Here is a 12,604-nt window from a genome sequence, read left to right as displayed (position 1 = left end):
CATTAGAAAAACTACCGCGGTTCCAGGGTGCTTACTTCACTCATTGAACAGCTCTCCGCAACATAGGTTTCTCCACTCCACTGCACTGCTGTTTAACCAGACTAATTGTTGTGAAATCTTCCAGTGGTAAGTTTCATTCATGCAACCAAAATAAAAACATAATTGCGCAATGGACCACAACACTGTATCCATCTCCTTACTACACATAAGTGAATGCACTCACATGTGATACAAAGTACCAGCGCATAAAGGCAGTCAGTCGCTCACCGCGATCTCTCTCCTCGCACCGTACACTGTGTAATGAACAGGCACATCAGATGATGTCACTGGCTCCTCCCGACGCATTGCATCACGTCACGTGACTATCAAGGACAGCATGTTGCTCCTTAATATGGGTGTATCCTGGTCTTAAACATTGAGTCTGGAACTTTGCTGAGAGACAGGAGGGCAGCAGAGCAGCTTTTATTGTGAAACAAACCTTCAGAGCCTCTTCTACAATAAACGCCTACCTGCAAGAAATGTTGCACTTTAATATAAGGATTATTACCTTGTAACTGTTTTTATTATAAATGAAGAGTGCTTTAAATTTGTATATTTTATTTATTTATTTTTTACACGGGGTCTTTCTTCTGGTCCACCAAAGAATGTAATTATATAGGTCTGGAAAGAGTCTGTGGAAAATAGTAATTATATATTTCTGGAAAATGCAGAAGAATATTAGGTTTGCGAAGGGAAGTACTGCTAAGGGGATGCTTATTAGATGCTGTGAGTGTGTTATTCTCCTATAGTGTCCTTTTTTCAGCTATCTTCAGACTAATTCAAACAAGATTGAAAGACAACCTCAAATGCTTCCAAACCTTGGTTGATGTTACCACTTATACACAGTATTCAAAAATATAGTGCTCAAAGCTGACACTTTTTTTACATGACTTCTTGTTACGCCTAAGGCTTTGGTTATACAGTATCAATATGGGTCTGTACATGCTTATGTTCCTTTTATAAAACTTTCCTAGCTAGACCTACCACTAGGACTTTTACAAAATTGGTTCTGCATCCTGCACCTTTTGTGTATGTGCCCTACCAACAACGCATACATTTTTAAGTGTGCCTCAAAAATGTGAGCATGCTTTGCATCAGAGATGTCAAACTGCTTTTCTAGCCAGGCTTGCTTTTCTAGGTAGAGTGTTGAATTTATAAAGCACTGTATAATTAATATTACTCTATATAGGGTGTAGTCAGGTAAACTGTTTATATACTGTATATGAAATGCTTAATTTGACTGCAGGAAATGTCATTGTATATTACAGGGATTCCACAATGAGTGGTTCTGTATGGTGAATTTGGTCAGTGCAGAGCATGTCTATTACCGTAGCAAACCAGCCACATTTTATTATTTTTTTCCCACATAGATTGCTCAAAAGCCTAGCAGAGGTGAAGTAAGGCGCCTCTGTTGAGACTCCAGAAAGTTTCTTTTTAAATCTGGTGATGTGATAATACTTTTTATCTGATATACAGAAAAGTCTGATGTTTTACTTGCCAAAGTATTTGTATTTCGGTTCATCCAGTTCCAAAATCCACGCAGCATAGTCCTACTGTTATCACTGTCACTCTGCTCTGTTCTTCTATCACAGTTTTCTTCAAACTGTGACCGCAGGCCAGATGCGGGCCTTTGCTTGCATTTATCTGGCCCTTGGGCCATGTTTCTTCCACTAGTACTATTCCTCCCCCTGATACCAATGATGGGGTACTATTCCTCCCCCTGATACCAATGATGGGGTACTATTCCTCCCCCTGATACCAATGATGGGGTGCTCTTACTCCCCCTGATACCAATGATGGGGTGCTATTACTCCCCCTGATACCAATGATGGGGTGCTATTACTCCCCCTGATACCAATGATGGGGTGCTATTACTCCCGCCTGATACCAATGATGGGGTGCTATTCCTCCCCCTGATACCAATGATGGGGTGCTATCCCTCCCCCTGATACCAATGATGGGGTGCTATCCCTCCCCCTGATACCAATGATGGGGTGCTATTCCTCCCCCTGATACCAATGATGGGGTGCTATTCCTCCCCCTGATACCAATGATGGGGTGCTATTCCTCCCCCTGATACCAATGATGGGGTGCTATTCCTCCCCCTGATACCAATGATGGGGTATCAATGGGGCACTCCTACCATTCAATGATGCATGCTTTCTCCCAGTGACACCAATGATTGAACACTACTTTTTTTTTTTTTTTTTTTTTTAACTGTTACTGACGCCGGAGCATTTTTTACTCCCACTGGCCATAGCCTGGCCCCGCTAAAGTCTTAAGAATAACAAACTGGCCTTTTATTTAAAAAGTTTGTAGACCCTTGTTCTATCAGCATAATCCTTATAAATACATGAGTACTGCAGTTCAGATGACTGGCCCCTTGTGCTGCTTCTGCTTCTCTTAGCCTGAGCTCTGCTTTTAAGAGGATTGTAAGAGGCCAATACCCAGCCAACTTCAGGTACATGCACTGCTTTTATTTAAAGTGGAATCCTTATGTAACGCTACCTATGCGTAAAATTGCTCCCTTTCCCCCTCCTGCTATTTATCATGCCTAACCTGTGTAAAAAAGATCTGTATACTTACCTGTTTTTAGTCTGTTCATGTGATCCTGGAGTTTCGGCTCCCCTGTGTTAGTGAGTGGTGGCTGCAGAGAAGTGTAGGGAACACCGACAATGGCTGGGCTTTGGGAGTCTGAGTGATGTCACACCTACGGAAATTCCCAGCTGCTGTTGATTGCTTCCTGACACAGGGGAACCAGATCACGTGACTGGTGTGAAGTGAGCAAAAAAGGTGAGTACATAGAATTTTTTTACACAGAGTAGACCGGAGGGGAGAGGAAACCTTTTTAAGAATAGTTAGTGTTAGGCAGGAACTCCACTTTAATGCTGTTGAATATGGGGGCCATGTTAATTGCCACCATTTTCTATCTTTCTGGATTTATATTTTAACCAGCGGTTTTAGCTGACATCAAACTTGACACAAAACATACTGATTTGAAATATGCCATTTGTCTTTAAACTTTTTTATTTTTTATGTAATACAGCAGTACTTTCTTACCGCTAATTTAACCACTTCAGCCCCGGAATGATTTGCTCCTTAATGACCAGGCCCTTTTTTGCTTTTTTTTTTTTTTTTTTTTTTTTACCCACAAACAGCTTTCTTTTGGTGGTATTTGATTACCTCTGCGTTTTTTTATTTTTTGCGCTATAAACAAAAAAGACCAACAATTTTGAAAAAAAAAAACAATATTTTTTATTTTTTGCTATAAGAAATATCCCAAAATTTTTTTAAGAAAACAAATTTCTTAATCAATTTAGGCCAATATGTATTCTTCTACATTTTTGTGGTAAAAAATCGCAGTAAACGCATATTGATTTGCGCAAAAGTTATAGCCTCTACAAAATAGGGAATAGATTTATGGCATTTTTTATTATAATTTTTTTTTTTTTTTTTTTTTTGTTTACTAGCTATGGCGGCGATCTGCGATTTTTAGTGGGACTGCAACATTTCGGCAGACAATTTTGACACTTTTTTTTTGGAACCGTGACATTTATACAGCAATCAGAGCTAAAAATAGCCACCGATTACTCTATAAATGTCACTGGCAGGAAAGGGGTTAACACTAGGGGGCGATCAAGGGGTTAACTGTGTTCCCTGGGTGTGTTCTAACTGTAGGGGATATGGGCTACCTAGGTCGTGATGGAGATTGCTGTTCCCGAAGATCTCTAACATGTCACGGGGCATCACCTTGTTTACATAGGCAGTTCCCTGTTCAGCCTCTGTACACTGCAATCACGGGTTGCCGGCAGACATCGAGTCAACGTGACCCAAAGGCACGCTCCCGTGGTGCATACCCGCTAACCGACGTACACCTGCGGCAGTTTGCTCAGGAGAACTGATCTCCCGCAGTATACTGACAGCGGCTGGTTGGCAAGAAGGTAACGTTCCATTTAAAATACATTCTAGATGCATAACAACAAAAGGTGTTCAGTGTCTTATTTCCTCTCTAAGGCCCCATTCATGCAGGCACTGAGTTCTGTACAGTATGAATGACTCATCTGTTTATGCAGCTGGAGCCGCCTAGTACTGCGTGCAGGCAGCTTATGTTACTAAATGGGTATGTAGCGGCTGTATGGGTACAGCCTATCAAATTTGGACTTGTCTTTACTGTGTCTTCATTCAGTAACAGGTTGGCTGCATGCAGCCCCAGGTGGCTCCAGCCACATACACAAACTACTTATTCTTGCTGTACAGGCCTTAGCACCTGTATAAATGAGGCCCTAAGCAGCCACAGCCTGACTAAAAAAGCCTCCCCTCTGCCAGCATCCTGCAAAGTTGGAACCTTGCGGTCTGTGGGGAAGCAGTGAATTATTTCTTACAATACACTCCCTACTGAGTCAGACCAATTGCCCTCTAATTAGCAAGCCTCATGCTACTTGCCGATTTGAGAGCTCTGGTACTGGCTCAGTAGGGGGCATGTCAGATCTCTGCAGACAAGCCAGTGCTTCCCCACAGAGAGCAAGAGTCCACAACATGCTGGCAGGGGACAGGCTTTTCTAGTTAGTTTGTGTTCTTTACAAATCAGCCGCAACCTAAGACTTTGCATACCCTTTTTTTGTTTTGATGCACTCGGAATGTATTTAATTTATTTAAACTAAAAGTTCCATTGGGCTTTAAGGCTTCATGTGCACGGGACGTTTCTCAACCTCTCCTGAACGCTGGAACATCACAGCTAGTAATCCACGTTTAAAAACGCGTGTTTAGCAGTGTTTACAAGCCGCGTTCAGAAGCGTTTACTAAGGCTTCATGCACACGAGATGCCGGTGCAAACTCTGCTGAACACATGATTTTTAAAAGCTGAAACCGGCGTTTAGAAACGCCCACTTTGCCGCATTTGCATGCCGGGTTTAGCCGCGTTTTACCGCATTTGCGTCTAGAAGCGTCTGCAGAGCAGAGAATGACATTTTGCAACCCAACTTTGGGGCCCCGTATCTCAAGGCCACTTAGTGCTAGGAACCCCACATTTGGTGTGCTAACACAGTGGAACCAACACTACAACATATCCAAATTTGGGGTTCCTAGCACCTAGTGGCCCCGAGATAGTCGGTCGCAAAATGTCATTCTCTGCTGCAGAAAAGTGCTTGACATTTTGCGACCTGAATTTGGGGCCCCCGTGTCTCGGGGCCACTTGGTGCTAGGAACCCCAAATTTGGATATGTTGTAGGGGTAGTTTGCACACCAAATGTGGGGTCCCTAGCACCAAGTGACCCCGAGATACGGGGCCCCAAAATCAGAGAATGACATTTTGCGACCCAAGTTTGGGGCCCCATATCTCGGGGCCACTTGGTGCTAGGGACCCCACATTTGGTGTGCAAACTACCCCTACAACATATCCAAATTTGGGGTTCCTAGCACCAACCCTTGCTTCTAGAAGCAAACGTGGTTAAACGCGGCTAAACTGGCGTTTTAAACGCTGGTTTCAAGGTGTCAAATGAATTCGTTCAGAGGACTTTGCCTCAGCGTCCCGTGTACATGGGGCCTTAGGCTTCATGTACACTGCTGCTGGTAAACGGACGTTCAGGAGCAGTTGGGCATTTTTTTTCAGCTGTCCCTGAACTCTTCTCTGTTATCTTATCAGTACATGTACACAGGGTTGTTTCTAGGCAGTTGAGTTTAGAAGCATTTTTTGGAACGCAAAAAAAATGGGTTCAGGCGGATGTTCAGAGGCATCCAAATGCCTGCAACAGCTTGTAAACGCGGTAACTCGCATTTAGCAGCTTCTAGACGCAAGCGCTGCTAAACAAGTTTTTATACGTTGGTTTCTAACTGTCAAGTTAAATCGTTCAGGAGAGGTTAAACGTCCCGTGTACACGTAGCCTAATACTTTTTCATATAGATTAGATTCAGTTATATTTCAGTTACAGAGCAACAGGAAATATCTTGAAACCATTTTATCTTTTGCATAGTCAAAAACATGTTATTCTTCAGTTTTTGATAAGGGATCATCCTGTGCTTTCTGTGAAATACATTTTCATAAATACGTCCTCTTTTTTTTTTTTTTTTTTTTTTTTTTTTTTTTTGACACCCTGGTGCTGGTTGTACAGAAGCCGTTCTACTGATAAACTTCTGTGCAGCCAGCTAGTCTGATTTTTCCCGATCAATGAATGCTGCTAGCTTTAGCTATCCTTGTACAGTGAGAGGAAAAAAGTATTTGATCCCCTGCTGATTTTGGACGTTTGCCTACTGACAAAGAAATAATCGGCCTATAATTTTATTGGTAGGTTTATTTTAACAGTGAGAGACAGAATAACAAAAATTTCCAGAAAAACGCATTTCAAAGAAGTTATAAATTGATTTGCATTTTAATTAGTGAAATTTAGTATTTGACCCCTTCGCAAAACATGACTTTAGTACTTGGTGGCAAAACCCTTGTTGGCAATAAGAGGTCAGACTTTTCTTGTAGTTGGCCAGCAGGTTTGCACACATCTCAGGAGGGAACTTGTCCCACTTCTCTTTGCAGATCCTCTCCAAGTCATTAAGGTTTCAAGGCTGACGTTTAGTAACTGGAACCTTCAGCTCCCTCCACTTATTTTCTATGGGATTAAGGTCTAGAGACTGGCTAGGCCACTCCAGGACCTTAATGTTCTTCTTGAGCCACTCCTTTGTTGCCTTGACTGTGTGTTTTGGGTCATTGTCATGCTGGAATACCCATCCATGACCCATTTACAATGCCCTGGCTGAGGGACGGAGGTTCTTACCCAAGATATGACGGTACATGTCCCTGTCCACCGTCTCTTTGATGCGGTAAAGTTGACCTGTCCCCTTAGCAGAAAAACTCCCCTAAAGCATAATGTTTCCACCTCCATGTTTGACAGTGGGGATGATGTTCTTGGGGTCAAAGGCAGCATTCTTCCTCCTCCTCCAAATACGGTGAGTTGAGTTGATGCCAAAGAGCTTGATTTTGGTCTCATCTGACCACAACACTTTCACCCAGTTCTCCTCTGAATCATTTAGATGTTCATTAGCAAACTTCAGACAGGCCTGTACATGTTCTTTTTTGAGCAGGGGGACCTTGCGGGCACTGCAGAATTTCAGTCCTTCACGGCGTAGTGTTACCAATTGTTTTTTTGGTGACTATGGTCCCAGCTGCCTTGAGATCATTGACAAGATTCTGCCGTGCAGTTCTAGGCTGATTCTTCACTGTTCTCATGATCATTGAAACTCCACAAGGTGAGATCTTGCATGGAGCCCCAGACCGAGAAAGATTGACAGTTATTTTGTGTTTCTTCTATTTGCGTTTAATCCCCCCAAATGTTGTCCCCCTCTCACCAAGCTGCTTGGCGATGGTCTTGTAGCCCATTCCAGCCTTGTGTAGGTCTACAATCTTGTCCCTGTTCTTGGACAGCTCTTTGGTCTTGTCCATGGTGGAGAGATTGGAATCTGATTGCTTCTGTGGACAGGTGTCTTTTATACAGGTAACAAGCTGAGATTGGGAGCACTCCCTTTTTAAGAAAGTGCTCCTAATCTCAGCTTGTTACCTGTATAGAAGACACTTGGGGGCCAGAAATAGTTCACTCATTTAAAATGCAAATCAATTCATAACTTTTATGAAATGTGTTTTTCTGGATATTTTTGTTGTATCTCTCTCTCTCGCTGTTAAAATAAACCTACCATTAAAATTATAGACTGATCTTTCCTTTGTCAGTGGGCAAACATACAAAATCAGCAGGGGATCACATACTTTTTTTTCCCTCACTGTATTCTGATGGTTGTAAAGGCTCCCCACTGTCAGAACACAATAGCAAAGAGGGGGGGGGGATTTCCCTGTCCACATCAAATGTGTGGATGGTTGAATAAAAAGAAAAGCTGCAAGCATCTTTCATGTGCAAAACAAACTTCTCCCAACAAAGACCCCTTTTTGATTGATTGGAGACAATTTTCGCATTGAACGGAAAAGCAGAAGCCAACTAATGTGGATATTTCTGTATTTTCCCCTCCTGCAAGGTTGTTCCAAGTGCTATAATGACAGTACTATCCAAAGCAACACAGCCCTGATTGGTTCATGGTGCTGACCCTCCCTGTGTCTATCTTAAGCCTCATTCACAATAAAATGTGCAATGCCAGGTGTTGCACATACTTTATTTTATTTTTTTTATATTGTTCTTTGTCACACTACATGTATAGGACAGCCCAATAATAAATATGCGGTTTCATTTTCTTTCCACATTTTCAAAAAACTTGTGGAAAAAAAATATTCAAAAGACCCATAATGCTTCACTGATTATATGTTGGGGTGTTTGCTTTTTAAAATGGGGTCATTTTGTGTGTGTTTCCATTGTCCTGGTGCTCCAGGGCCTTCAAAATTGTAATAGGTTGTCAGGAAATTATATGTGTCATTTATGCTCCTAGAACGCCTGATGGTGCTCCCTATATGTTGGTCCTCTGTATGTGGCTAGGCTGTGTAAAAGTCTCACACATGTGGTATCGCAATACTCTGGAGGAGAAGCAGAATGTGTTTTGGGGTGTAGTTGCAAGTATGCTTATTAGAGCTGCACGATTAATCGTCAAGAATCGTTATCACGATCTAGACTAAAGTGTTTCACAATTCTTTCTATGCAAAGAATTCTCTCTGCTCTTCTGAAGCCACAGTCATCAAAAGAAAGGAAGAGAAAAACCGAGCAGTCTGCCAAGAATCAAAACATTCTTCATCAGTTGAACTTAAGTGTAAACATTGTAACAATTTGTCAATAGAATAGATTTTGTGTGTAAGGCTGTGGCCGTACATGGTAAAATGTCGAAAGAATTTTCTTTTGAAAAATCTGAAAATTTGTGCGTTAAGTAATCCAATGGTGCCACCATTGATTTCGAAATTTGGCCAACCAAGCCTTCTTTTTCACCTCCTGCTGCTGCAGAAAAGAATTTTCGTGGCTAGGAATCTTCTTTTCTTTCCGGGAATTTTCTTTTCTTGCACATGCGCATTTCTTTTTCGATTTACATTTCTCGCACAATTCTTCCATCATTGATTAGAAAATCGTTAATTTTTCAAAAAATTTCCAACGTGTCTGATTACTCAAATTTGATTGCCGCACGAAAATTGGCTGTTGCTACAGCCCACTAATGGTGCGAAATAAGAACTAAAATTCTTAGATAAGATTTTTGAAAGAAAATTCTTTCGAAATTCGACCCATGTATGGCCTACCTAAGTGAAAAAACTTTAACCACTTACCTTTTTCTGACATTTGTTGGTTTCAAGTTAAAATCATTTTTTTTGCTAGAATATTACTTAAAACCCCCAAACATTATATATATATTTTTAGTAGACACCCTAGAGAATAAAATGGTAGTTTTTTCAATATTTTATGTCACACTGTATTTGTGCAGCGGTTTTTCCAATTCCATTTCTTTTGGAAAAAATGACTTTAAAAAAAAGACAAAAACCAACCAGTAACATTAGCCCGTTTGTTTTTTTTGTATAATGTGAAAGATTTTACGTCGCGAGAATCGTGATCTTTTTATTCTAAGCAAAATAAAAAGTGATTCTCATTTCGGCCAGAATTGTGCAGCTCTAATGCTTATTCAGTGTGTGAGAAATAACTTGGTAATATGACAATTTTGTGAAAAAAAAAATTTAAAAAATCTTTATTTTGCAAAGAATTGTGGGAAACAATTACAACTTTAAAAAAACTCACCATGCCTCTTACTAAATACCTTGGATTGTCTACTTTCCAAAAAGAGGTAATTTGGGAGGGTATTTGTACTTTCCTGGCTTGTTAGTGTCTCAAGAAATTATTATTTCATTTGCATTGTTATATGTGGAGTCTGTGATGGGGGGGGGGGGGTTGTCTGTTATGGGGGGGGGCATTTTGATGGGGGGAATCTGTGATGAAGGGCTTTGTGATTGGGGGGGGGGGATCTGAGATGGAGGGCTTTGTGATGGGGTAGTCATATATATATATATATATATATATATATATATATATATATATATATATATATATATATATATATATATATATATATATATATATATATATATATATATATATTTTTTTTAATTATAGTGCAAAAAAATAAAAAACCCAGTGGTGATTAAATACCACCGAAAAAAGCTCAATTTGTGTGAAAAAAGGGACAACAATTTTATATGGGTACAGTGTTGCATGACTGAGTAATTGTCATTCATAGTGTGAGAATTGGCCTGATTAGGTAGGGGGGTACAAGCAGATAGTGGGCAAATGGTTAAACAAGCTGCTAGCAGCAAAACAAGTTCCCAAAAAAGCGATTCGATCTGGGATAAATGCTATAGCATTTAATGATGCTGTATATAAGACACACCAGTTCCACAAATGACTATCATTTATTAAAAGTCGAAGTAAAACATGATGAAAAGTTTGACTCAATTCAAGTGTCAGAGATACGCAACCAACAGTAGCAACTGCTTACTTGAATCCACTGGGAAGGGTCCAGGATGTGACTGAATGATGGCAGCCTTGATGTTACTGTAAGCCCGTTAAGCTGATTGACAATCACCCAGAGCCTGGGAGGAAGCTGATGAACCGCCTTGACACTGATGGAACCAGGACTGGGGAAATGATGACAACCTCAGACATGGCTTGACAAAGTGCAGGCGTCCAAAACATGTCATCATTGTGATGGGACCTTTAGGTACAGCTTGCTCTCCAAATGCCTTGCAGTGTGCATTCCTTCAGTGGCTTCCGCCCTTGACAGTTACGGGGGGTTCAGAACTGGTGTGTCTTTTATATACAGCATCATTACATGCTTTACCTCACTTGAGACATTTAGGCCCCTTTCACACATGCGGACCGTATGTCCGTATTTCATCCATCCGTTTTCGGATGAAATACGGACATACATGCATCCCTATGGGATAGCGGGTGTCAGCGGATGTACATCCGCTAACACCCGATGTCGTCCGCCTCCGCTCTCGTCCGATTCTGCGGACGGAAGAAAATCCTATTTTTCTATCAGTCTGCAGAGCGGATCGGATGAACACGGACAGACGGTCCGTGTTCCTCCAATCCCCCATAGGGGAGAGCGGAGATCTGACAGGGCGGTCCCTGCACAGTGTGCGGGTCCCGCCCTGTCATCTGCCTGCTCAGCTGGGGAAAACGGAGCGATCCCTGCTGAGCAGCGGATAAACACGGGGCGGATCAACACGGATCCGCCCCGTGTGAAAGGGGCCTTACCCCGGATCCAATCGTTTTTTTGGGAACTTATTTTGCTGCTTGTTTTTATACTACTTCCTCCCAGGAGCATTCCCTAGCGGCTGCGATCCATGGGGCTGACAGCCATTGCTTTTCAACATCTTCTGTTGCTCTTCAGCAGGTTCAGTTCGATTTAAATCACTAGTAAAAATGCTTGATATAAATCAACTCGAATTAAATCATGAGCAACTGTCATTTCTGTCCCACAGCGACTCCTCCTCTGACCCGCTGTTGACTCACCGACCGTCCCATTCACTTTAATGACACAAGGTGAGGGACATGGCGGCAGCAGGTGAGTGGATGTCCACTAACAGGCGCTGCCATGATAGATCTGAAATGACAGGTGCTCTTTAAAGGTAAGGACTCATTCTGGCTGGTAGTTAGAATCTTTAATATTTGCAAACAAAATGAAGTTTTCCTATTTAGGATAACAAGCTGTCAGGTTAGTAAAACAGCGATATCGGAACCGATTCAATCATACAGTTTGTAGTGTACATAGATTTTCAAAACAATTGGATAAAGGAATATTCCTGAACTATGGTTTATCTCATGGTTACTGTGCAATTGTGCATCAATGCAATGCATGTTATCTCTGCTTGCAGAGCTTGGATTCATTGAATGAGTTTACAAAAAATGTAAATTTTGCAGAATATACAGTCTCATTCGGCTCCATTTCATGCTGAATAAACTAAATTATTAATGGATCTTAAATAGAAAACTATCTTTAGATAGATTTTTACTCCAAAAGCATTTTATTGAAATAAATCTGATAAAAATCCAAAAAATCGATTTTTAAATCTGAATTTTTTTTTGTTTTTTTTGTTTTAAAAAAAGGCATTGATTTATATCCACCCTGGCGCCTGATCATCTTTTGTGGTTTCTCTAATCCAGCTGCTAGCAGACTTCAGCAGGCTTTCAGCAAACTTCAATAAGTTCTGAAGCCTGCTAGCAGCTTGTTTAATGTGGCAACCAACACTCCTATTAGGATCTGTGTTCAACATTTACAAACTGGAGCTGAATGGTACTTTAAAAGCTTCAGCAACGCTTGCTGAAAGCTCTGCAAATGCTTTGTCAAAGTATGCTGTTCACAGAAGCTGAAGCCTGTGTGAAACATGCCGGAATGGCAGTACGTGAGACAAAAATGAAGGAGGATTTGGTTCGGTAAGGGAAGTTTTTTGTTTACTTTATGGGGCTTGTGCATCACATAGTAACTGGATATGGGACTTGTTTCTACTGTCATGCAGAGCAGAAAGGGAGAGGATGGAATCACTGATTGAACACCCATGCGATCCGATTCTGGTGCGGAACAAAAAATGGGTCCTGTGCAAATTTGGTCC

At 41.3% G+C, this 12,604-nt stretch overlaps 1 protein-coding gene across 2 annotated transcripts in view; it reads left to right on the top strand.

Annotated features, from left to right (window-relative positions):
• The window catches only part of SNX30 (sorting nexin family member 30), a 127,129-nt gene that overhangs the window by 41,379 nt on the left and 73,146 nt on the right, over positions 1-12,604 (top strand). The window lies entirely within an intron of this gene.

Source organism: Aquarana catesbeiana, linkage group LG01, assembly GCF_042186555.1.
Source record: "Aquarana catesbeiana isolate 2022-GZ linkage group LG01, ASM4218655v1, whole genome shotgun sequence".
Classification (NCBI taxonomy): domain Eukaryota; kingdom Metazoa; phylum Chordata; class Amphibia; order Anura; family Ranidae; genus Aquarana; species Aquarana catesbeiana.
Note: the sequence above shows the minus strand (reverse complement) of the source record. Positions and strands in the feature narration are given on the sequence as shown.